Raw genomic sequence first — 26868 nt, forward strand, 5'->3', positions numbered from 1 at the left:
ATTAGAAGACACACAGTTGGTGAAGTGTGAGAAAGTGTGAAACTATAAAATACTAAAAAAAAATGTTAAAACAACATTAAGATCTTGACTTAGTGAGCAAGTGATAGAGAGCCTTATCAATGCCTACCCTAGTTTTGTTGGTTCAGTTCATTCAGCACACGTTATATAAGATCACCCACTGTGTATGCCTTCCCAACACATACAACAGGCCAAATAGGATGAGCAAAGGATGGGCTGGCAGCCTCAACTCTCATAAAATCAAAGGTTTCAGAGTAGCAGCTGTGTTAGTCTCCTTTTCTTTTTGATAAAATCAAAGACATTCAAACTTGCCTTAATGCCATGCCATTTTACAGTGCTTCTCCTCCTCCTCTGCAGAGTTGGAGTCTATTCTGGGAATTATTGAGGCATGTTGCTCAGTTATCAAATGATTATATAGATAGATGGATGAATAGATAGAAGGATATTTTTAAATAGTCCCTAGAGACCCTGGATCTTAAAATAAGATAATTATATACCCAATTTGTCTGAAGAGGGCATCCACATTCACAATGGTTTCCCTAGTTTAGAGGATACTGGCCAGACAATTTTAAAAGAGCCATGCTGAAACGAATGCAACTCCAATAAAGCAAGCCATTCTGAAAAGCCAACAGGTGTGTTGTTTGCATCCCTTTGTTTTGGGGATATATGATTGCATTAAGAATCCAGCCAACATTAGGAACAATTCTTTTCAGCAGACCAACGGCCTTCACTTCATATCAGTCTGAGAACCCAGACAGCAGTGAAGTCTGAAGTAGATATGGGAGACTGGGATACAAGACTGTGGCTCGATTAAGTGGGATTCAATTAAAAGGGATTCTACTATATTTACTTTTTGACAGCAGCTTTAAAATAAAAAAAAAAAATACTTGCAATACATAAATATCTTATCTGATTTGAAAGACCCTAAACAATTACATCATCAGGTTGCAAACTTTATTATGTAGAATCTAAGGAACTGAAATTATTGGGATTTTTAAAATATATGTGTATAGCCCATATTATACATAGAATAGAATATTTAAGAGTAGTTGAAAAATAAAAATGTAGTTCCTATCAATTAATCAAAGCAACTAATCCATATTAGAGGTTATCAGCTTCCTAAATTTTATTTCAGCTAATTTTTGCCATGAGTATGTCAATGAGACGCTACAACCTTCCTCCAATGCCTTTCTTTCTTTCAAGTACATCTAAGAATACATTTTCCCCCCAAAATTATTATCTGGGCAAAAACAAACTAACCATCTGCCCCTTCTTCGATGAGAATTTGTATGGCTAACTCATAAAATCCACAAATCCTGGCAGTCTCTTAAAAAGACAACAATGCTGCCAATCACTAGTATTGTATTTCTCTTGCCCAATTTGGGGAGATTTTAAGAGATTTACACATCACAGAATGAATGAGTTATTGTAGTTTTGCCACATGCTTTTATGGGTTTGGAAAACAATGCAAAGGATCCATTAAATGAACAGTCTTACCACAGAACTCACGATCACTCTTATTCAAGTTCCCAGAAGTAAACAAAAGCAACAGAGAAACAGGTGAGTATCTACTCACCTATCATAATTTTTTCCCCCATCATGGATTATCCCTTTTAATGTCCTTCCCACTGCTCTTACCGCTCTCATGCAGGTATTCGTATCAACTACTAGTTGTAGAAAGCACAGGAGGAAGAAGCAATTTCCCCTTGCAGTAGAATTTTAACAATGTAATTCACTAATCTAATCGTGTGTCACAGCTGCACACTTGAGTTCCTCTAAATCATATTGAGATTCTGAAGCCAAAAAAATCTGGAAACCAAACCTCAGTCTACTGAGTATATTAAAAACCAACAAACTTAACAAAACTTTGCATCAGCATTGCTTATAAGCTACACTGAAGCTCATTTCTAGCACAAAACGTTCAGTTGCTGTTGACATTGCAATTTACCCTTCAGTAAGTGAAATTTAGAGGACGAATTCTTTGTTTCTTTATTGACTCTTTCCACAGAACACGATAGTCCTAAATGTTAAAAAGACCTAAAGGACAGTAGATTTATCAAGTGCATCATAACCAAACAGTACCTTTTTCCCCCTAATTATTTTTTGGATTTAATATTAATTCCCAGAAACTTGTTTGAAACCAGCCATGAGGTCAACAATACATAGCTACAACCATGGACGTCCCATTGGCCACATAATCACTACCTCTAATCAGCAGACAGAGTTGTCATGCTCTAGGCATGCTGGAGGGCTCTGAGTTTTAAATTACTTTTCATTTTCCACTGCAATCATTCCTCCTCGTCTTAAGGAAAGAAGCAGTTCATCCCTGCCTGGTGTGGCCGAGATAGACACATGCTGCATCTGACACATGCTCTCATGGTCCAGACTGGAAGTCAAACTGCAGTTCCAACAGAGAAAGGGTCAAGTGCTCTACAGCTAATCAGAAATACACCAAGAGACTGGGTTAGTTAATTACCAAAGAGGCACATCAATTTTTAAATTGCAAGCTTTTAGAAGACCTTTCAGCTGGCCTTTAGAAAGGGAAATATTGTAGGGTTTTGCTTTCAGCACATCACAAGTAGTTGGGAGACTGAAAAGGAACTAGTTTGTTAGCAGTAAGAAAAGGAGTACTTGTGGCACCTTAGAGACTAACAAATTTATTAGAGCATAAGCTTTCGTGAGCTACAGCTCACTTCATCGGAGAAGTGAGCTGTAGCTCACGAAAGCTTATGCTCTAATAAATTTGTTAGTCTCTAAGGTGCCACAAGTACTCCTTTTCTTTTTGCGAATACAGACTAACACGGCTGCTACTCTGAAGTTTGTTAGCAGTGTGGCTTCAAAGTTCTATTTTTTTTTTTCCTTTTCTACTTGTTAAAGGCAATTTAGGAGATAGGAGCAAATTAGTTCTCTTCTAGCTAGCTAAAGCTGCCTGTTTGTTCTGCTAGAGATATGACTGTGTCAAACTTTCTACTCTCAGTTCCTATTTCTAAGTCAGCTATAAAACAAATTAAACCAAACTAAAACTTGTTATAAATGGTCTCAGTCTAGAATTTGTTTGTGCAAAATGTGAAAAATCAAAAATAAAATAGGAACTACCACGGATTTATTTAACTGTTATGTTCTAGGAGTGGAGAATGGGGGGGGGGGGGAGGATGTGGAGGGAGAATTTCAGTGGACTTCTGTGCTTTTGATTAAAAACTGGCCAGTACAAAAAGTACATAAAGTCACTAAGAGAAACAAGTTTAGGGAAGAGGGAAATACTGGCAAACTAACAGAAGGTAAAGAAAACTTAGTTAAGGCTGATAATCTAGCCTAAATCCACTACATTGTGTCTAGGATATTGGAGACGTTTTAGTTCAAATACTTATATACATTTATATATTGCAAAACCTGGGCAAGACTTCAGGACACATAACTTATCTTAACTTTAAATTTCTCTTGCTTTGTTTGTTTTATATCCTCTATATTGCCTGAGAAACTTAGCTATGAAGAGGCTTCACCAAACAACCTGCATATCACACATGGCTGACTTAAAAACTGAACCAGGAGCAACATCCTTGTATACCTGGATGATCTCAAAAACTTCGAGGCACATAAAAAGCCCTGCTGTGAAAAGGCATAATCAGATGCAAATTCACTTTGTTTAGGTACAATCCATGAACTGAACATTTAGGTACTATAGGAAACATTAATCATAGGAAACTGTAATTTTTGTTATCAGTCTAACACTAATCAAAAGGGAAACCTGTCACTACCGCTGACCTGTGAAACGTCCCAATTATACTCTTCGAAAATGACAGGAGCACTTAACTTCCTCACTGAGTAAATGACGACGATCAATCAAGTTTGAATAACAATGAGCCACGGAGCTGAAAATTATTTTTTGTATAGAATCTACCCAGGAATTTATGAAAGGTGAAAAGCAACCCAAGGTTTTAGGGGCATTATGGCTTTCAGCTAGCGCAGTGCATATCAAACACTAAACAGAATTTATGTGTTTTAATTTTCTAAAAGGTAGATGTGGACTTGGTGCTACAATGCATAACATATAATGCCAGATTTTAAATATGGGGGTCATTTTCATAAAATATTATGCTTATTGTTTGCACTTTTGAATTTCACTGGGGACTTATTAAATTTAGTTTTCCTGTAAAAATATTTAACAGCTTAGTTAACTATCAGGAATTAAGCCTCCTTTACCTTCTTAACAGACATAATATGCTTACTTTTGTATCATTTTAAAAAGCAGCTCTATCTTCCTTTTAGTTTTCAAATCTGTAGCGAGGTTAAACATCCTTAGAAATTCAAAAGTTGTGAGGTACTATTGACTAGTTACTTCTTAACACATAAGTGGAATGAAAAAAATTATATCTATATCATTCCCTTTATGCAATTTTGTTCTCCTTCCATTCCACTACAATTGACTCAGTTAGATGAGAACTCCCCAGCAACAGTACTTTAATCAGAGAAGTCACAGATATAAATTCCATTTCCACAGCACCTGCTAAGAGCATTTATTCCATACCGCCCTTTTGTTGTGCCCAGACCGAACAGCATCAATGCTTTATGAAATGTGAACCATTCTAATGTTGCTTCTCCACTTTTTTTGTAATAAGAAATGTAAATTTTGGCAACCAGTTTTAAATTGGATTAATTTCTTAACGATGGCAGCCTCAAACTACCAACAATGCAATTAGCTGACAAGGATATATATTTAAATTAACATTTTAAATGGTTAGAAGAAAAGGAGTACTTGTGGCACCTTAGAGACTAACAAATTTGAGCATAAGCTTTCGTGAGCTACAGCTCACTTCATCGGATGCATTGCACTGAATGAATCCGATGAAGTGAGCTGTAGCTCATGAAAGCTTATCCTCAAATAAATTTGTTAGTCTCTAAGGTGCCACAAGTACTCCTTTTCTTTTTGCGAATACAGACTAACACGGCTGCTACTCTGAAACCTGTCATTTTAAATGGTCCGATTCACTGAAATACATGCCTTTTGGAATTCATGGCAGATAAGTTTAGACTCTTTAAAAAAAAATTCAAAACATAATGTATATGAATCAAACAAAACTGATAAATTACCAAGTGCTGATGCAAGCAGTTCAGAAATCTGTGTGCTACTTCTTGTGCTCCTCAATATCTGAACAGAAATATAACATAAGTTCAGGTGATGGATACTGGAATATAAAGCTTTTCCCTTCCAGGCCACAGAATTAAATCCCCACTAAGGTCAGCAGTCACCAGAAGTGGTTACCAGACAACAGGTGTTCGATGAACGAGGTAAAATATCTGTGCTCTCAGTCTAGTTATCAGTTGAGAAGAGACCACATCACAAAAGCCATCATCACAACTGGCATCCTTGTTGTCAGTATCAACATAGTAGCCAGATCTGAAGGGTAATGGAGAGTATACTACCTTCTCTTATACTACAGGATAGCACCTCAAATATAGAGCTAACATATGTTTAAGAGGAAGCGTAGGGATGTTTGTAACTATTATTGCTCATGATATACATGTTCTGTGGATAAATGAATTATTTCAAATGAATATTGTCAATCCATCTTTTGTAAGCACTAAATTAATTTAAATTTAAAATAAAAGATATCCAACCAACTGATAAAGTAGCATTTTTCTAAAATGACAAAGTTCCTGAATAGACTCTTCCTTCCAGAATAGTGTTGGTTTTAGTGAAGCCAACTTCCAAGACCATAGGCCACAGGGAAATATTTCCTACTGTATCTGTTCAGAATGTTAGGAATGTGATAGAAAAATGGATGTCTTGTCAATTCTACTGCATGTTCAATGGCAGTAGGTTAAAGCAGTGCTGACTTGTGTAGTTAGTTAGCTAAGTGTACTTGGTCCTTCTCTAGCGGGGAAAAAAATAATCAGAAGTTTCCTTCCTGAGGCCTCTTTTACAAAATAAGAGCACAAAACAAGACAATGTGCCGACTGAAATCTCATGTTGACTCCTCTACTTTTTAGCCTATGCCCTACCTTGCATCCAATGAGTTAATGTATCTTATTATAATCACCCATCCAGTTATACGCATTGCTCATTTATCCTAAATGCTAACAAACTACACAAATACAAAAAAACCTGCAACAAAATACTTTTGCAAGATATGAAGCCTTTGGTCCTTTTCTCAGTTTTATACTGATCCCTACATTAAGAGAATTTAGAAAACGGAGTCTCCACATTCATAGTTAAACACGCAATACAATGTCTAAAATATAGAATGAAATCAGTTTATAAAACTAAATGTACAGGAGTTACTAATTATTTTAGAAAGGAAAGAGAAAAAAGACAACATGTAAAGAAGCTGTATCTACTTACTCGCTAAAACACTGCTTGCAAACTACAGCTGGGATCATTAAATAAATTTTGTATGGTCTAATTAACTTGGTTTGCAATCTCAATTACTTCTCATCCTAGAAATCACTTGTGTTCTGTTTTATGTGTCTCTGTTTCCCTTTTTAAAAAAAAATGATGTAAGGCATCCTCCGACAAGTGAACTCTAAACTTCATTTGTCTTTCAGCAGGCTTGATGGCTATGCATTTAAAAACCCATTCTATCTTATAAACTAAAAATTAAATGTACTCAGCTGTGATGGTCGTCATTGCATCTGCTATTTATATGCTAATACTCTCACTGGAAGATCTTGCAAATTATTCCACCATGCCAATATCTCATGTGCATCTACTCACAGCCAACCACACATTTTTTCTAGAGGTCAGAAGATTTTGGCCAAGGAACTATAATACTTATCACAGTGGAACCCATTTTAAGGCGCAACATAAAGGAACACATTTTGTATATAGCCACAAGAACAACATAAAATATAATTAAGTAATCTTAAATGAGGACAGGGATGTTTTGTTTAACAAATACACAATCATTGGTAACAAGGTAAAAAAACCCCTTTTTTAAATAACTGACAATGAAACATAATCCTCAAAACATATTTTATTGGGAAAGTCTTTTTTAACTTCATTTCTATCCCCATCCTTTTGTATCTTCTAAAACATGTTGAAACAGAAATATCAATGCTGAAATTTTGTCAGATTTCAAAATCATGTTTGATTTTTCCTTTGATGCCTGTAGTGCTAGATAAATATAAGCTGTTAGAAAAGCAACGTTTCTGAGGAGGAAAAATACACTAAGGTTTGAATACAAATTCAAATGACTGCAAATTATATCTGAACCCTAGCCAAACACTGCATTTTGTGCTTATCAGCAAAAACATCCCTGCTCATTCCTTTTCCATTTGTATTTGCTCAATAGTAAGCAGGCAAATCTGGGCAACTTGTTACAAGATTGTTTGGGAATGCCCTTTTCATACTATTTTGAATTGCGCAGGAGCTGGAAACGGATGTTTAAGGGGATTCACTTCAGACCCAGCAGTAAAGCAAAAGGTACAGTGTTGGTGAGTCTTCACATTACATTGTTTATGCACACCGCAACACAAGTGACTCCATTACAATGTGGTTTTTCTTTTTCTTTCTCCCTGACGAAGTACAGTAGTCTAAGTGTTCTTCTATCATATATCTAGTGATGCAAGATTCAGATGAATTAAGCATACATAGTTTTCAGATGTACTAGATTATTCATTTACTGTGCAATGTAGGTCAACAAATGTACGCGATCAGGAACGTTGGTGGGTTTAACAAACCAGCTGTTTTAGGGAAATGCTGTAAACTGACAGAGTTCAGTATGTCTTGGGTAGGAGTCATGGAAGTAGTCACTTTCTGAACACTTAATGCTTTAAATGTTGTACATTAAAAAAAAATAGCCAAGTTATCACTTGTGTAATCTGAATTTTTCATAAAACTCACATTCAATGGAGTGCATAATAGTTTTAGTTACAGCAATCTAACATCTCAGAATCTAATAAAAACGGTTACTAATCTTTCAGTAACTGTTGTTCTTCGAGTTGTGTTCCACACACCCATTCCAATGTAGGTGTGCGCACGCCCCAAGCACAGTTGCTGGAAATGTTTCCCTCAGTGGTATCCATCAGGTCATCTCTGATGCAGCGCGTCCTTAGTGCCTGTATAAAGGGCCTCACCAACCCCGTGCCCCCTCAGTTTCTTCTTTCCAGCCAACTCCCATAAGAGGGGTAGGAGGGCGGATCTTGGAATGGACACGTGCAACATCTCACAGAACAGGAGTTACAGAAAGATTACTAACCATTTTTTCTTTGTCAAGTACTTTCACATGTCTATTCCAATGTAGGTGACTCCCAAGCAGTTGCACAGGTGGTGGGCTCAGAGTTTACTGACATGCTCACTGCAACAATCCAGCATTGTCCCTGGCTACTGAGTGATGGCATAGTGGAAAGAAAATGTGCACCAACAACCAAATTGCTGATCTACAAATGTCCTGAATAGGAACCTGGGCTAGAACTGTCACTGAAGAAACTTGTGCCCTTGTGGAATGAACAGTTAGGATAGACAGGGGTGGAACACCCGCCAGTTCGTAACACGTGCGGATACATGACGTGATCCATGATGAAATTCTCTGAGCCGAGATGGGGAGACCTTTCATCCTGTCTGCTACTGCCATAAACAGCTGGGTGTATTTTGGTCTGGTCCTTTCTATGTAGAAAGCTAGTGTACAACTAACATTTGAGAGAAGTCTCTGCTTCTCCCTGTTTGCATGAGGCTTCAGACAGAAAACCATAGGAAGATAGCTTGATTGATATGAAACTAGGAGACCATCTTTGGAAGGAAAGCCAGGTTAGGATGTAACTGAACCTTATCTTTAAAGAACACTGTGTATGGCAGCTCCAAAGTGTGGGCATGGATCTCTGAGACCCTTCTGGCCAAAGTAATGGCAACTAAAGTGGTCACCTTTCTGGAGAGGTATAGCAGGGAGCATGTTACCAGCGGCTTGAACGGGGGGGCCTGTAAGCCTTGGTAAGACCAGGTAGAGATCCCAGGGGACAGGTTTTCGCTCCTGGGGTACCACTTCTCTAGTCCCTTAAGGAAATGGATCAATATATCATTTGAAAAAAATGGATCAGCTGTCCACCCAAGGATGAAAAGTTGAGATAGCAGCCAGCTGAACTTTAACTGATGAAATAGATAGGCCCTGCTGTTTCACGTACAGCAGCTTCTCTAGAATGAACGGCAGTAATGATCACATAGGCAAGACATACCACTGGGATGACCAGATGTAGAACCGCTTCCGTTTTGCAAGATATGTGGCCCTGGTGGAGGGCTTTCTTCTTCCTCACAGACCTGCTTTGAGCAGGCTAGCTCTCTGGGGTTCAGCCATTGAGCTTCCAGGCAGTTAGGTGGAGGGAGCTGCGATTCAGATGGAGCAGATGACCATGATCTTGAGAGATCAGGTCTAGGTGTAGAGTAGGATCGGGGACAACATAGACAGGTCCAGCAAGGTGAGGAATCAATGTTGGTGGGGCATGCCAGAACTATTAGGATGATCCGCATTTGGTCCCACTTGATCTTTAGCAGGACCTTGTGCATGAGCGGGGTAGGAGGGAACACAATATCGGTGACCTGTTCATGAGGACAAGGAAGGCGTCCATGAGGGACCCAGGCTTGTGACCTTACAGGGAGCAAAACTGGTGACACTTCTTGTTGTGCCGGGTGATGAACAGGTCTACCTGGAGAGTCCCCCACTACTAGAAAACAAGCTTCCAATTTCCAGGCAAAGGGACTACTCATGGTGATCAGAGAACGATCTACTGAGGTGAACCACCAGCTCATTTTGAGCTCACGGCAGGTAGGAGGCTTTGAGGTGAATTGAATGGGCTATGCAAAACTCCCACAACCAAACTGTCTTCCGATATAGGGGAGAAGAGCAAGCGCCTCCCTGCTTGTTGAGATAGAACATGGCCACCACATTGTCTGTGAGGACCAACAGATTTTTGTCTGCAGCGGGTCAGGAACACCTGACAAGCTAGGCAGACTGCACTGAGTTCTCTGACACTGATGTGCAGAGAGAGCTCTTCCGGGATCCAAAGGCTTTGAATTTTGAGAGGTTCCAGGTGAGCGTCCCAGCTCACTGTTGATGTTTCTGAGACCAGGGATAGCGATGGTTGGGGCCGTGAGACCAGGATGCCAGCGCAAACAATCATTGGGTCAAGACATCACTTTCCTTCCATACAGAGAGTTGCAGCTACTTAAAGTCTGCTAGCTTTAAGTAGGTACCTTGCAATATTAAAGCTAAAACAGTAACTTGTTTCATCCCCTACAAAATTTTTATTGTCAAATTATATACAAATTAAACAGTAGGGAAATCAGTATACATTGATTTTGTAAATCTAAACCAAAAAAAATGATAGGTCATATTCTGCTGTGAGATACACAGGGAGGCTCTTATTTACTACAATAGGATCTGTGTATTTACATACCAGGCTCCTCATCTCTCTGTCTCAATCTCACACACATACACACCCTGCTTATAACAATACAGTATTTTCCAAAATGTTTTATCCTTAAGCTTTTTATTCTACTCTTACATTGGAAAAAACCAACACATATCTAACCATGTCAATTGCAGAGAGCCTTCACAAAATAAAACTATGTGATGCTTCTCTGTTAATCCAGCCTTGCTAATTATCACCAACAAATACAACAACTCTGGCCCCTCCAAACAATTCACTTCCATAAAGTCTGATTTCTGCCAGCTCATGACTCTTTAGGATCATGGTGCGGTTCTACGTTTAATGTTTCTCTATAACTCCAGAGCAGATGGGGTCAGTTTAACAAGCTGCTGTTTTTTTTAATTTGTTAGCACTGCAAACCCAACCTGGAATTTGAAAGTCAGCTCATGCATAATCACACGAGGAAATCCCATGAAGTCCTCCTTGCAGTTTCTACTGTATCCTCCACTCTAAGAGGAAGCATTTGCAACCTTGTAGAGTGAGGAGGTGATTAGTCCCAAATCCTTGCAGAGCTAGAGAACAAGCTAATCATGCATCTCTTGGAGCCCACTGCTCTGAATACTGTATGCCCATCCCATAGTACAGTTCCTGAGACATTTTATTGGTAAAAAGCAGTAAAACTCATGCCACTAAAGTCAGTCAGTAGATCTGACTCAATATACAGGGAGCAAGAAGTAAGGTGGTTCCATTTTTACAGTCATTTTTTGTTTTGATTACACTTTAACATTCCAAACAGTTGCCATTCTTAAACAGCTCCAAAAACATTTTCATTTTTGCCCCTCAGTCTGCATCAGACAACAGCAGGTATTTAAACTTGCAGTCGTATGAGGCTTAAGGCTGGCTATATTCACTCCTAGTCCAAGCAGCTGTTTTAGGTCTGATAACTCAAAGCTGACCAAGACTAAAAATACCTGCTTGTCCGCACAGGAGAAGCTGCTACGCTTTGCAGTATCACGCAGCACTGGTTAAGTAGCCCTGCTTGTTTTAGTAACACTAGACCTAATTTTCAAGGCCCTAACGTCTTTTTAAAAAGTTGATATAAGGTTTTAAGTATTTATTCTCATTCCTTTGTTATTCAGAGGAAACTTAGCTCTGCGGACTGAGAAAAAGGAAAAAACTTACCCACAGACATCTTTTTAGAAGAACCCAATTTTTTAATATCTTATCTAAAATGTAGTATAAAACAAAATGATTAGTGGTGCTGAATGGTATGCAAGGCCTTGCTAGCACTTGTTTGGTTCTACTTACCTAATGCTTAGACTGTTCCAAACTCATGTCATTAAAATCTTTTTATAACCATACACTACAATGTATGTCTGTGTTTATAAATAATCAGTAACTTAAATACAAACTACTTTGAGTATTACATATTTATGCACACATTGTGCAACTACAGATGTCAATTTTTAACATTTAAAATGTTACATTTGTTACTACTATCATCTATTCTTGGATGCGAATAAATGAGATAGTCAGATTATTAGTACTGGGGCTGCTGTTCTATTGTTAGTGTTTAATTGTAAGAAATCAAGCCACCTTACCAGAAAATGTACACTGACTTGTGGTTCCACAAACCAGTATCTGGGAGCTTTAATGGGCATGTCTCAGAAAAATATAAGGCTAGCCACGTGCCAGTGAACAAGGAAACCTCACAGAGAGGGTAACCTGCCCACTGAAGTCAATGGAAGCTTTGTCATTTGTTTCAATGAGTGCAAGCTGAGACTCGGGATGCACATTCCAGAAAGTTTCCTAACAGGAATAAAAATATCATTCTGCAAAGAGGTTTGGCCTGCAGTGGAAGCAAAGTCTCAGGCCTATCTGGTGAGTGGACCAAAGGATTGAGTGTTCAGATCAAAGGTTTAGTCGTCCCTCCAAGAATGGACAGATGAATGGAATAGATAAGGTTGACTGTGGAGGCTGCAAAGAAATAGTATTTCCAGTTCTCAAGAAAGAGGTGGGATAAAAGAATCCTAAATTTACTATTATAGATCCCAATTCAGGAAAGCACCCAACTGAAGTCAACAGCTCTTAAGCATGTGTATACTTCAGGCCCTGATTTAGGAAAGCCCTTAGGAACATATACTTAATTCTAAATAATGACTATTTTACTTTGGTGTTCCTATATATACACACACTGTATTTAAAGTATTAGTTTTTAATCATAACTTATCTTACTACTATTGAAAGCTTGCATAATTTTCTCTTTTTAATTGTTGTAAATATACACGTAGCTAATTGTCAATACTGATCTCTGTAAATACATTTTATGCACATTATCATCCTACCTTTCAGAGAAAACTTTATTTAAAACAACAGCAACAGCATACCAAAGGAGTGGGGAGCAAAATTATATATGCTACCTTTGGAGCACACTACTCAATATTCAGAAAGGAATCCAGGGAGATGACATCTTAGCCCTGGTAAACTTAAATACTTAAAGGGTTAACTCAGTGGCAAAGAGAACCTACTTTATTTTACACTCTATTAAAAAGATCCACCAAATTGCATTGTGTGGCCGGCTGATCAGACAGGGATCAGAGGTCATCACAGTGGCAACTTGTAAGAATTCATTATTAGATTTGCATGAAAGTTTTTTTTTTTAAATAAACAGCAGACAGGCAGAATTATATCCAATACAAGGCATAATATATACTCATAATATCCAGCTCTGAAAGAGAAAAAAAATGAAACTATCCAAATAAGACTAGAAAAGGAAGCCCTGTTTAGAGGACTACACAGTTTTAAGTCACTTTTATTTTTAACTATCAGTTATGCCAAGAGAAAAATGGTCTTTCTGAAAACTGAGGACAAAAAAATATGAAGGCCTTGGATATATAAATCCAAAGGTTAAAACTGAGGGGGAAAGCAATTCATGTTTTTATATAGGAACTATCTACTATTAAAGATTTTTTTTTCTGTTTCCTGTTTTGGAATTATGGAGGACCAGGGTAGGTGTTCTATTATATATTTGTCAAAAGAATTAAAATATAATGCACATTTTACATTATATTTAGTTAATCCAAACTACACAATATGTTAATGATACAGATACTTGTTAGAGGATGAAACATTTTATTTGTAATTCTACTTATATTGTGTGCCTATCAAATATTTCTTAATTTCCATTAAAATTTTCAAGACACATACTACCCCACAGAATACAAAAATTAAAAGCCTGCCCATCCAACCCACACCTCAGGAAAAGCCTACGTAAATATACAGGCCTTGGGACTAACATCAGAGCTTTCTCTCTTGCGCCAAGGGGAGGGGAAGGAATCCCAAAGCCTTCCAATGAAAATGTCCTGCCCATCCTCCCAGCCCCACATACACAAGTTTAGGGACTGCATTTTGTACTACTGAATTGTATCCCATTTCTTGCACTTCAGTCTACAAGGTTATCCAGATCTTCCTGTGTAGTGTTCCAATCCTCCTCTGTATTGGTGATACCTCCCAACTTTGTATCATCGACAAATTTCATTCGCACACCTCTAAAACAGGACTAGTAGAAGACAATATGTGGTTGGGAAAAATTTACTGGTGGGGATTGTTAAAGGAGCCTTGTCAAGTATACTCCTAGAGGAACCCCTTACCTGCTATTTCCTTGGTTATTTATTCCATCCGACCTAAAAATAAGTCTCTCTCTCTCTCACACACACACCCCCCTCTAAGTGGAGGGGGAAAATGCAGGAATTACTGAATGAAGTTCTATGGCTGCGTGATGCTGGATGTCAGACTAGATTATCACAGTGGTTCCTTTCGGGCCTTAAAATCTACTAAACCTGTATTATTTTAGAAGAGAATTCTTCTGTCTAGGGAAAGAGCCACAAGGTCCTTTTGGTTATCTTATTAGAGGTCATGTTCAGTTGTCAGAGGAGATACACTATTTTAAAAGGCTTTGCCCAGATGGCAAAGGGTTTAACAGTTTGATACCTTTGGAGAGATGCAGAAGTCTGTTGTCCACTTTGCTAAAGACATTGCAATATATAAGGAGTATAAATGTCTGTCTGATACAAAGAGTTGTCAAAACTATTTTTTGTCCTCCAGAGCACCTCCCCTTATTTTTGTCCAGGGACATCTACAAGATGCCATAAATGGGAAATACTTCACCTTGTCTATTCTTTTTCTGCATAACGCCAACAACATAAGGTGGATGCTCTGCTAGGATTAGCAGAAGACACCTAGATAAATATTCTATATGCCTTAGTTTTATTTTCCCATGGTACAGGATCTGTCCCCAAAGTACTGTAGCATAGATAAGACTTTACACTGTTGTAAGGCCAAACTAGACAACACATAAAATGAAAATTGGAAGCAGCAGTCAGTTTTCCCCTCAGTTATTTTTGTATCATATACACTAATTTCTTCTACATCGGGGAACATGTTTCCAAATGGTAGTTGTCAACGCACTTGACACATGGTGTTAAGCGCAGTGAACTTGAAAAGAAAGGCAGACTTTAACAAATTCAAAGAACAGACAGGTAGGGTTCCATTGGAGGAAAACCTAATGGGGGGAAAAGGGAGTTCAGGAGAGCTGGGATTTCTCAAAGAGCCAATACTGAAGGCACAACAGCAAACTATCCTGACACAGAAGAAAGACAGGAAGAATAGTGAGAGGCCAATATAGCTCCTCCAGGAGTACCTTAATTACCTGAAAATCAAAGCGAGAAAAACCATGTACATATTGCTACGGATGAGTAAAAAAGAATAGGGTAAGGATACTGAGACAAAATCAGAAAGGCTAAGGCACAAAATTAGTTACATCTGGCAAGGGAATAAAAAGCAACAAGAAGAGGTTCTATAAATACATTAGGATCAAGAGAAAGACAAAGGAAGCTCTAGGTCTACTACATAGCAGGGGAGAAGAGCTAATAACAGAAGACATCAAGAAGGATTAATGGTCATTTTACTTTAATTGTGACCAGATGCTTAAAACAAACAAAAAGGGGGGAGGAACACAGCTCAGAACAGCGAAATAACAGGTTACAGAATATTTAGGTTAGTTAGATGTAGTCGAATTGGCAGGCCCAGATTAAATTCATCCTAGGTTACTTAAGGAACTAACTGAAGCAATCTCAGAACCCTGAGGAATAATCTTCAAGAACTCTGAGGATGTGTTAGATCCCAGAGGGCTGGAGAAGGGTAAGCATCGTACAGTAGAACCTCAGTTATGAACACTACAGTTATGAACTGACCAGTCACCCACACATCTCATTTGGAACCAGAAGTACACAATCAGGCAGCAGCAGAGACCCCCCCCCCCCAAAAAAACAAAAACGGCACAATACTGTGTTAAATATGAATTACTAAAAAAAATTAAGGGGAGGTTTATAAAAAAGATTTGACAAGGTAAGGAAAAACTGTTTCTGTGCATGTTTTATTTAAATTAAGACTGTTAAAAGCAGCATTTTTCCTCTTCATAGTAAAGTTTCAAAGCTGTATTACATCAATGTTCAGTTGTAAACTTTTGAAACAACCACCATAACATTTTGTTCAGACTTGCGTACAACCTCCATTCCCCAGATGTTCATAACTCTGAGGTTCTACTGTACCCATGTTTAAAAGGGGGAACAAAGAGGACATAAGGAATTATAGACCAATCAACCTAATTTCAATACCTGGAAAGATACTGGAACAAATTATTAAGCAATCAGTCTGTAAGAACCAAGAGGATAGTGGGGTTATGAAAGAATAGCTAGCATAGACTTGTCAAGAACAAATCATACCAATTCAACCCAATTTCCTTTTTTGATAGGGTTACTGGCTAACTGGCTTAGTAGCAGTAGAAGTGCTATATTTTGATTTTAGTAAGTTTCATATGACACACACACCATAATAAGGAAATGTAATCTTTATGAAAATATTATAAAGGTGGGTACACAACTGGTTGAAAAAAATCACACTCAAAGTACTTATCCGTGATTCACTGTCAAACTGGGAGGACATACAGTATCTAGTGGAGCCCCACAGGGGTCTGTTCTGGGTCCAGTACTATTCAGTATTTTCATTAGCGAATTGGATATGGAGTGGAAAGTAGGCATATAAAATTTGTGGAGGACACCTAGCTGGGAGGAGTTACAAGCAGTGTTCCCTCTAATTTTTCCCATGCATGTGCGGAATGAATTTTGTTATGTGCACTAATATGGAAGTGATGTGTGACACAGCACCTCCATATTAGTGCACATAACAAAATTCATGTGGTGGGGGTGGAATCGAGGGATTTGGAGTGTAGGAGGGGGCTCAAGGCTGGGGTAGAGGGTTGGGGCATGGGAGGGGTGAGGACTCTGGCTGAGGGTGCGGACTCTGGGGTGGGGCTGGGGATGAGGGGTTTGGGGTGCAGGCTGCCCTGGGGCTACAGCAGGGAGACAGGACTCCCCTCAGCAGCACCTGGGCTGGGGGAAAGAGGTGCCTCTCCCCACCATGACAGCTCCAGGACAGGCTGGGTTGGGGCCAGGGGAGGGGTGCCTCTCCCCCCGGCCACGACAGGTCTGTCCGCAGTCCGGGCCACCAGTGACGGTCCACGGCTTTGGGCTGTTATAAACCCGGTACTGCCGGACCAGGGTGCCTCTCCCCGCTGCAGCAGGTCCGGCAGCTTAGAAAGAACTTAGGTTACAAATCACAAGTACTTTTGAGAACAGGATTAGAATTCAAAATGACCTTGTAATGTAAAAGGAAGAACAAATCAAATGCACAACTACAAAATAGGAAATAACTGGCTAGGCAGTAGTACTGCAGAAAAGGACGTGGAAGTTATTAGTGGATCATACGTAGAATAACAGCCAACAATGTGATGCAATTTCAAAAAAGGCCATCATTCTGAGTTGTATTAACAGGGAGGTTGTATGTAAGACATCGAAGGTAATTGTCCCACTCTGTTCAGCACTGGTGAAGCTGGGGTACAGTATCCAGTCTAAGAGAGATGTGGATAAATTGGAGATAGCCCAAATGACAGCAACAAAAATGATAAAAAGTTTTAAAAACCTGACCTATGAGGAAAGGTTAATAAAAGATACTGTTACTAATCTTTCCGTAACTGTTGTTGTTTAAGATGTGTTGCATATGTCCATTCGACTGCAGGAGTACGCACACTTCAATGCACAGTTTTGAGAGAGTTTCTCCTTTGTGGTACCTGTCAGGATGGCATAAATGCCTTCTGTTGCCTTGTGCACGGAGCCCAGGCATAAAAGGGTGGAGTTGCCTCCGGCCCACTCAGTTCCATCCTACCAGAAGGCTCCGATAGAGAGGGAAAGGAGGACAGGCACAACACATCTCAAAGAACAACAGTTACAGAAAGGTTAGTAACCTTTTCTTCTTCAAGTGATTACACCTCTGTTCCATTGTAGGTGACTCACAAGCAGTCCCAACTAGAGGACCACTAGTCCAAATTTACCATCATCTCTGGATTGTTGAGAGATAGCTTAGTGAGAGGCAAATGAGTGACATGATGATCAGGTTGCAGATTTGAAAATGTTCAATATAGGAACGTTAGACAGAAAAGCTGCAGAAGTTGCTTGGAACTTAGTTTAATGACCCAGCACTCTACCCAGAGATTCATGCTAGCCATCTGGTAACAAAGGCCAGTACAGCTGATATCCATAACTAAATCCTTTATATGAAAACAGGACTGCCCTCCATTTGGTCTGTAAATATAGTAAACAATGGAGCTTAAGACCTGAAAGTTAAGTTCATTCCAGATAAAATGCTAAAGCTCTTCTAACATCCAGAGCATGCAATCTCTCCTCCCCTTATTACCATGAGACTTTGGGATGAAGGTTGGTAAGAAAATTACTTTAACAACATGAAAAGTGGAGACCCTCTTCGTAAGAAAACTTTGTGTGAGGATGAAGATAGACTTTGTCCATGTAGAAACCATATAAGGAGCATCTGATATGAGAGTCCTCAACTTCCCAACTTTCCTGGCTGTTGTAACAGCTACTAAAAAATGCAATCTTCATTGACAGGTGCAATAGCATATTGCTAGAGGCTCAATGGGGAGGACCCATCAGCTTTGTTAAGACTAGATTCAGGCTCCTGGCTGGAATAGGGATCTCTACTTGCAGAAAAAGGTCTGTCCAAACCCTTGAAAAATCTTACAGCCATTGGGCTCGAAAAAACTCGTTTCCCCATCATCTGGGAGCTTGTCTTTGAACTCTGAAACTGTATCTCACAGGGTGAAAGCATAGTGCCCCGGTAAAACTTGCTGGTTTGCAATACAAAGCTGTAACCTGCCTGTGCAACAAAGCTTCCTCCCAAATAAGTCCAGCTTCTCAATCTCTTTATTCTTTGGGGTTAATGCATGGTAACCCTGTTTCTCACTCTCTCTGTGGCTGCTGACACAGGGAGCCCAAAGGGGGAGGATTATAGTAATGCTCGAACCCCTGAGAGGGACCATAGTATCTCATCTCCACTCTTTTTGCAGTCAGTGACAGGGAAGCTGGAGTCTGCCAAAGAATCTTAGTAGGCTACGAAACAGCATCATTAGTAAGCAGAGGAATTCTAGCCTGAGCTATAGTTGCCATCAGCTTGTGATTTTTCCTGGACCTCCTTCAAGTGGATGTCCAGGGCCATATCCATCCTCCTCAATAACTCGTGATGCATCTTATCATCATCAGAAGGCAGAAAATAGGTTCTGCCACACCTGCCTCATCAGAGGATGAGGAAGAGGATACCAATGGTACCAGGGTCTGGTCCAGTTGCCGCTCCTCTCATAAATGCTCTTGAGAGGGGTCCTGCATCTTCAGTGATGGGCTCAATACCAATGCTAGGGTGTTTGCAGTGTCAATGCTCCTGACAGCCAGTAGATGAAGCCAGCTGACGTGGATGTGGGGATGCTCTCAATTAAGAGGGGAACCCCATATGTTTCAAATGGGCCACTGGTACAGCCATGGTCCACAATTGTGCATGGCCTAAGAGTCCTTTCAGTAAGCCCCTTGTTGATCTGGAGGCTAAAACCAGACAGGCAGATGGTATATTCCTGATGGTACAATCAGCTTGGCTGGGGGACACAGGATTTCACTTCAGAGTTCAATGAAGAATCCTCTTCTTGCAACCATGGTGGGGCCATACCGATCAGTAACAGGAAGGAAATGTCAGACTCTGAAGAGAGGGGAGCTGGGGAGATCATCTGTGGCTTTGCCCTAGACGGTACTTTCTTAAATGGTATCATGATGGCCCAATCAGCTGGACCTGCCTGGTGCAAAGGTAAAGCCGCTAAAGTTGATATCTTGGGAACCAGTGCCGAGCAAGACTCCTGAACTGCCAGTGACGGCAGTACCCAGAGGTTCAACAATTCTTTTGCAGCCTCATATGTCTCAGACGTAGACAGTACCAGGAAAGCACTCTGTGGTACCGGGACGCGAGGTGATCCCGAAGATGGTACTTCAGGAGACAGTCTCAACAAGCCTATAGTGGGCTCTGGAGCCACTGAACTCCTCTGCTTAGAGGTGTACTTTGGGGAGTGCCTCCTCTTTGAGCTTCCACCTGAGTCCTTAGATGAGCTCGACCTCTTTGCATCCTCTGATGGTCCTGGTGCCGAGTCCGATTTACGGTGCCTCTTCTTTAGTACTAGTGATGCTGATCTATCTCTCAGTACTGGTAACACTGGAGGTGCTCAGTACCTGGACCAAGGTAGATGGTTCAGATGGAGGATACAGCACTGATTCCAGCAGCAGATATTTCAATCTGGCTGTCCTTTGGGGGGGGGAGGGGGGTTTGGAACTGGATTTAAAGCCCGTACAAATACTACATTGAAGACTCATCCAAGCATCCTCCAAGCACTTAAGGCAGCTGGGGTGAGGGTCATTGTTAGGCACTGCCTTACCACAAGAATAGCAGGGCTTGAAACCCAGAGAGCATGGCATATCTCCGGTACCAGGGCCAGTACAAAGGCTGGATGCCAGATGCACACACTTTTTTTTTTTACGCTATACTAACAACAACTATACAGACTACAATGGGCACTATTTACACACTAGATTAAAGGTTTGCGGAAGCAAGCAAAGGGAGCTCCAACAACAGTCACAGGTGGTAGGAAGGATCTGAGTAGGGTTGGGGGGAACTGCACCCTTTATACCTACGTGCTGTGTGTGAGGCACCAGAGGGCACTTGTCAGAGTTTGTCTCCTTAGCGGTACCATTCAGGGTGGCACAACTGTGCACTGGTACACACACATCCCAATACTGGAATGGATATGTGCAATCACTCAAAGAAGAACTGGGCATGAAGAAAAGAAGACTGAGTGAATAGTCTTCAGATATGTTAAGGGGTGTTATGAAAAGGACGGCAATTAGTTGTTCTACACATGCAGTGCAGGTAGGACAAGAAGTAATCAGCTCAATCTGCAGCAAGGGAGATTTAGGTTAGATATTAGGAAAAATTTTCTAACTGTAATGATTGCTAAGTACTGGAATAGGTTACCAAGGAAGATTGTGGAATCCCCATCTTTGGAGGTTTTTATGAACAGGTTAGATAAACACCCATCACGGATGGTTTAAGTATACTTGGTACTTCCTCAGCATAGGAGGATGGACTAGGTGACCTCTCAAAGTCCTGGCCAGCCCTGCATTTCTATTATTGTATTTAGATTTCTCATTTACACTGCAATTTAGAATTATGCTGAAATCTACAATGCAGTAATAATCCCCAACCTACATCCAAACAGTAGAAATTACTGAAGAGTTAGAACTTTATTCAAAAGTAAGATTATTTGAGGAACAGTGTCTTAATGAAACAATTAAAAAACATTTAGACTGGTTAAACGTGAATGTTTAACAAGACAAAATAAAATGCATGTTATAGAATTGCTGAACACACAACCTCATGGGAGGTAAGGGTATTCTGTCTTTAACAAGCAATTAGAAGACTTTTGGCACAATTCCACCTATCCAATTTCATTGTAGCAAACTCAAATCTTCCCAAAAGCTTTCCAATTATGGTTTTACCAAACTCTCTGTCATTCAAATCTACATTATTCTGCTGCATTAAAACACAGCCAGTCTATCAATATTAGTGCATTCTAAAAGACTTTGTCATCTGTTATTTTTAAGTGATTTGGTCTAGCATCAATAGTCCCCTCTTCCCCTTATTGTAGGCTCCTCCACCACAACATATTGTAAACAAACCATATGCAGTTGTGTTCCTTCTTCCACAAATAAAATCATAGTCCAGTCAACTATTTCACGGTAAAAATCATAATAGCACAAACAACTGCTTAGTCCATTTTAGGAAGGCATTTTAAGACAAGCCAAAACACAGTTTTAATTAAGCTCTAAACTAACGAAACATACACATGAGGGGACGCAGAAGAAAACAAACATTTTTGGCCTGCACAGCATACAAAAGGGAGATAGAGTAACTGCAAATTTCCTGCCTCGTTTCAAAAACTCGTTTTTGTCTAGTTTGACACATGTACATTTCTTACATTTTTAAATATAATTTATTGGTTATTATAAATACATGTGAAAAAGATTAAGAAGTCATCGGAACGTGCTATGCTGTCCAACAGAGATGTTATTGACGTGTTAAGTATTATTCTTAGTCTCTATGGAAATGCTGTAGCTGTGCATCATATTGTGCATGATTTTTAAGATGCAATATATGGATTTTTCTTTTATAACTTTTAAAAATGAAAAGCAATTCAGATATAAGTATCTGCAAAATATGGCATTTTAAGAAAAGATATCTTAAAAAAATGCAAACGTCTGATTTAAAATAAAAAATAAATAAAAGGAACAAAAGGCATGCATAACAACTAGATAAAAATAAAAACAAATTATTCCATTTAGAAATATTTTAGCAAAGTTTCGGCCATATGCAATTTATGCTTAAAACGGCATTAAACCTCTGAAATTAGGTATTTCTATTATAAATACCAATCTCAGCCAATAACTAGAACTGTGCCACTACAATAATTCAACTAAATAGAGCGGAGAACTAACTTATTACAGTAGCTCTGACAAAGTACTGCTGCAATAAGTTTACATAAAAACATGTACACACTAAGACCATGACCTGCTCTAGATAAAGGAAGTGCAAAAGAAAATGTCCAGCATGCAGCATGCACTCCCTCTACTGGGCACTGAGATTATTCTGAACAGTTTTAACAAAAAGAGAGAAAATAATGTAACATGTCCAATCATGCAAGTGCTTTCCTCTTACCCTCCCCTAAATTTCAATCATAATTTAGATTCACACACAGACGCTTTTAAACTCTCATATATACTTTCAAAATCTGACACTTCTTAAGGGATGTAAAGATCTAACTCAGTCCCGGAATAATCACTGATGATATGAATTTAACTATCGTGTAAGCACACAAGGACTTTCACTTACTGAAGAGTACCAACAGTAATCCTTGTGTTTGGTTATCCTTGACCAATGTGGTCAGGCTGCCCCTCCTTCAACCCCCAAAATTCAACAATAGAAGTTCTTACAGAATGAGAAATGTGGTGATGGCTATTTAATGTCTGCCAGAAGGGCTTGAATCTGGACAACCAGGGTGTATGGCTAATGCAATAATATTTATAAAGGCAACACAAAGGGGGGTGGATGGCTGGCTCTGGACAGTCAAAGGATATGGACAACATTTGCAGCTCCCTTTCTTCTCCTCCCATGGCTCTAGCTGAAGGCAGGAACAGAAGGTAAAGCTGTGCAAATAACTATAACCATAGGGACCAACACTTAAAGAACTTTCCCAACCCCCTCTTGCCAGGTTTTCTGCTACAGAGCTTAAAAAAACCCAACAACTTATTTTCTCAAACACCCACCCTGAGCAGTATGAAACTGCATGATGAATGGAGGTAGGCGGGAGGCAGAAAGCAAATAGGAAAACAGATGAAAAACAGAAAGATCAGAAATGGCATATACGAGTAGGACCCTACCAAATTCATGGTCAATTTCATGGTCACAGGATTTTAAAAAAATCATAGTTTTCATTATTTCATATATTTAAAACTGAAATTTCATGGTGTTATAATTATAGGGATCCTGACCCAAAAAGGAGTTGTGGGGTGGTCACAAGGTTATTGTAGGGGGGGTTGAGGTACTGCTACCCTTACTTCTGCGCTGCTGCTGGCAGTGGCACAGTCTTCAGAGCTGGGAAGCTGGAGAGCAGTGGCTGCTGACCAGGAGCCCAGCTCTGAAGGGAGAGCCACCGCCAGCAGCAGTGCAGAAGTAAGGATGGCATGGTATGGTATTGCCACCTTTACTTCTGCGCTGCTGCCTGCAGAGCTGGGCCCTCCGTTAGCAACTAACACTCTCCAGCTTCCCACCTCTGAAAGCAGCAGCGCAAAAATAAGGGTGGCAAGGTATGGTATTGCCACCCTTACTTCTGTGCTGCTGCTGGCAGGGAGCTGTCTTCGGAGCTGGGCACCTGGCCAACAGCCACCACTCTCCGGCCACCCAGCTCTGAAGGCAGCGCAAAATAACCTTGCAACACTCCTGCAATTCCCTTTTGGGTCAAAAAAGAAAAGGAGGACTTGTTGCACCTTAGAGACTAACAAATTTATTTGAGCATAAGCTTTCGTGAGCTACAGCTCACTTCATCGGATGCATTCGGTGGAAAATATAAGACCATCGCTTATTAGCACCGTAGTGTCAAATCAGCGGCACTGCGATGGGTACCCGCATGGCCCCACAGTATGCCAACATTTTTATGGCCGACTTAGAACAACGCTTCCTCAGCTCTCGTCCCCTAATGCCCCTACTCTACTTGCGCTACATTGATGACATCTTCATCATCTGGACGCACGGAAAAGAAACCCTTGAGGAATTCCACCATGATTTCAACAATTTCCATCCCACCATCAACCTCAGCCTGGAACAGTCCACACAAGAGATCCACTTCCTGGACACTACAGTGTTAATGCGATGGTCACAGAAACACCACCCTATATTGGAAACCTACTGACCGCTACTCGTACCTACATGCCTCTAGCTTTCATCCAGATCACACCACACGATCCATTGTCTGTAGCCATGCTCTATGATACAACCACATTTGCTCCAGTCCCTCAGACAGAGACAAACACCTACAAGATCTCTATCATGCATTCTTACAACTACAGTACCCACCCTGCTGGGGTGAAGAAACGGATTGACAGAGCCAGAAGAGTACCCAGAAGTCACCTACTACAGGACAGGCCCAACAAAGAAAATAACAGAACGCCACTAGCCATCACCTTCAGCCCCCAACTAAAACCTCTCCAACGCATCATCAAGGATCTACAACCTATCCTGAAGGACGACCCATCACTCTCACAGATCTTGGGAGACAGGCCAGTCCTTGCTTACAGACAGCCCCCCAATCTGAAGCAAATACTTACCAGTAACCACACCACAACAGAACCACTAACCCAGGAACCTATCCTTGCAACAAAGCCCGTTGCCAACTCTGTCCACATATCTATTCAGGGGACACCATCATAGGGCCTAATCACATCAGCCACACTATCAGAGGCTCGTTCACCTGCGCATCTACCAATGTGATATATGCCATCATGTGCCAGCAATGCCCCTCTGCCATGGACATTGGTCAAACTGGACAGTCTCTACGTAAAAGAATAAATGGACAGAAATCAGACATCAAGAATTATAACATTCAAAAACCAGTTGAAGAACACTTCAATCTCTCCAGTCACACGATTACAGACCCAAGAGTGGCTATCCTTCAGTAAAAAAACTTCAAAAACAGACTCCAACGAGAGACTGCTGAATTGGAATTAATTTGCAAACTGGATACAATTAACTTAGGCTTGAATAGAGACTGGGAGTGGATGCGTCATTACACAAAGTAAAACTATTTTCCCATGTTATTCCCCTCCCACCCTTGTTCCTCAGACGTTTTTGTCAGCTGCTGGAAATGGCCCACCTTGATCATCACCACAAAAAGTTTTCCTCCTTCCCCCCCTCCTTCCTGCTGGTAATAGCTCATCTTAAGTGATCACTCTTCTTACAGTGTGTATGATAAAACCGATTGTTTCATGTTCTGTCTGTCTGTGTGTGTATAAATTTCCCCACTGTATTTTCCACCGAATGCATCCGATGAAGTGAGCTGTAGCTCACGAATGCTTATGCTCAAATAAATTTGTTAGTCTCTAAAGTGTCACAAGTAATCCTTTTCTTTTTTGCGAATACAGACTAACACGGCTGCTATTCTGAAACCTTTTGGGTCAGGATCCCCAATTTGAGAAATGCTGATCTACCCCATAAAATCTGTACAGTATAAAGTAAAAGCACAAGCAAGACCAGATTTTTGGTGGAATATCAGATTTCATGGTCCATGACATATTTTTCATGGTCATGAATTTGGTAGGGCCCTATATATGAGAAAGAACTGGAAAAACAAAAGGGTGGCATCTGTGGACTGGTTCAGAGGGATAGCAGGGAGAAAGCAGAGATGCCCACTGATTGCGGAAGATACAGTAGTGCCATCCCACAATTTCAAAAAAGACAAGGCAGGGCCCTACAAATCATGAAATTAGCTTTACAAATCATGAGATTTAAAAATAATAAACCTCGGATTCTTTTGATTTGCCTGCTCATTTCTGAGTCTTTAGGGTGCATTTTTGGGCTTTCCTTTGCAAGCAGAAGGACTAAAAACTTGCCTAAAAAAATGAAAGCTGAGACGACGTAAGTAATCACTTGTCTCCAGGAGCTGGGGCTTTAAGAAAAAAACACCAAGTATCATCAGAGTCAAGATAAAAATCACAAGTGTTTGCAACACTGGAGATACCACACAAAATATATAAAGGCTGATTACTACTACTCTAGATGCTATGTTCACCAAGAGTAGAAAAGAATATTTCAAAAGACAATTCTTCAAAGAATCAGTATATTGGAAAGGCTAGTACTAATTCCCTTATTCAAACAGTTCAGGATCAATTTCATTAACATCTTGAGCACAGAACTAGCAAAGTACACCTGTATCCCTAGCAAAGGGAGACTCGTAAATTCCTTCCAAGTGAAGACTACATAGAACTATGAGTGACTGCTCATCTTTTATGCAAAGGCGTGGGTAGCTGAGACTACAAACCCATTTTGATCTGAGGAGCCACTTTTGATAGAGCCTCCATTCTTGCTGGTCTATTAAAGAACAGGGTAACTGCATAAAAATAGTACGAATCCTCCTGATGTTGCCACTGCAGCAGTCATGGAAGCATATTTTGTAAGTCCCTAACCTTCTGTTTTACATTTTGCCACTTTGGTGGTACCACTAAAATGAAACATGTTCTCCCTGAAAGATACAGACACGACTTTAATTGGGAGTCTTGACAACACTTAAGGAGATGAGCAGATATGCAAACAATTCTCCTGTACCTAGTGTGATAATCTTCATCTAACACCATTTACTTTGCAGATTGCAATTGCTCCCTGGTACATAACAATGACTTGATATCAATTGTCGTAACATACAGCTTATGTTATATCTACAGCAGACGG

The 26868-nt window shown here is 40.1% G+C and overlaps 1 protein-coding gene across 3 annotated transcripts in view; it reads right to left on the reverse strand.

Annotated features, from left to right (window-relative positions):
* UVSSA (UV stimulated scaffold protein A) overlaps positions 1-26868 on the reverse strand; it is a 103419-nt gene that overhangs the window by 61126 nt on the left and 15425 nt on the right. The gene's annotated exons all lie outside the window — the stretch shown is intronic.

Source organism: Dermochelys coriacea, chromosome 4 (genome assembly GCF_009764565.3).
Source record: "Dermochelys coriacea isolate rDerCor1 chromosome 4, rDerCor1.pri.v4, whole genome shotgun sequence".
Classification (NCBI taxonomy): Eukaryota; Metazoa; Chordata; order Testudines; family Dermochelyidae; genus Dermochelys; species Dermochelys coriacea.